Source organism: Sinocyclocheilus anshuiensis, unplaced genomic scaffold (assembly GCF_001515605.1).
Source record: "Sinocyclocheilus anshuiensis isolate Anshui unplaced genomic scaffold, SAMN03320099.WGS_v1.1 scaffold732, whole genome shotgun sequence".
NCBI classification, from domain to species: Eukaryota; Metazoa; Chordata; class Actinopteri; order Cypriniformes; family Cyprinidae; genus Sinocyclocheilus; species Sinocyclocheilus anshuiensis.
Genome location: NW_015554133.1, coordinates 148,572 through 149,865, shown reverse-complemented (window position 1 = coordinate 149,865; position 1,294 = coordinate 148,572).

The following is a 1,294-nucleotide window of genomic DNA, read 5'->3' as shown; positions in this document are numbered from 1 at the left end:
GTAAGTACACAAGTCAGCAAAATATATAACACTGTTCTAGTGGTTTTTGGATATTTTAATAAAAAATCTTACATATTTTGCCTTTAAGGCATATGCTGTATGACCACCTACGAATAACAAACCCTAAATTGAGAATTAATCATTCTTTTTTGACAAGTGTTTGATTTGTGAACATGGAGGCTTTAAGGCCAAGCAGAATCCTCTGCCGGCTGGTCGCTCCCGCTTCACAGCGAGCGGGAATCGGGGTAAAGGTTTTTTATATTGTAATACATTACTTTTAAAAGTAACTTTCCCCAACACTGTGATTCAGTATAATAAAATGTATTTAGAATGCTCCCAAAATTCAAGATATGGGAGCAGAAAATGTAGGCCCTATATATTTATATAATTTCATATAGTTGATCAATAGCACACGAAGAGTGCCATTTTTTTCGCAAAAATCACAAATGTTATGTGGCTCTTTAATGTGAGGCCCTATATATTTATATAATTTCATATAGTTGATCAATATCAAACGGAGAGTGCCTTTTTTTCGCAAAAATCACAAATATGATATTGATTTTATACAAATAAAATTAGACACCAAATTTTAGACAACAACACGCAAGAAAACGTGCATTTTACCTGAGGGAAGACGTGATCAATAAGGAAAGTCGACTTTCTCTAATGTATACCTAGATAAAACAATTTACATATAATGGATGTAGGGTGAGAAATAGTATAAGGTTATTGCACATATTTGTCTTGCACAATGGGAGAACATTTAACTGTTCATGAGGTAGATTGCATACTATATATATATATATATACATATATATATATGTATATATATCCCGGGGGTCCCGGACCTCCCATAAGCATTAAGGGACCCCCAATAACACCCAAAAAAATATACGTTGGGAGTCCCCTGGTTTTTCAATAAAACTTTAATACTTAAAATGAAGTTTCGATTTTTTTCGCAAAAATCACAAATGTTATGTGGCTCTTTAATGTGAGGCCCTATATATTTATATAATTTCATATAGTTGATCAATATCAAACGGAGAGTGCCTTTTTTTCGCAAAAATCACAAATATGATATTGATTTTATACAAATAAAATTAGACACCAAATTTTAGACAACAAATTGCCTATTTTTTGCTCTATTTCGCCAACAAAAATGGTTCCAAACAAAGCCCCAGCACTGTTTTGCTTCTCTGAAAAAAATGACAATAGTTGGGTTTCCATCCAAAGTTGCGAATTTAACTTATGCGCAAAACTGGAATATCGCATAAAACATTTGCGAACAAGCACC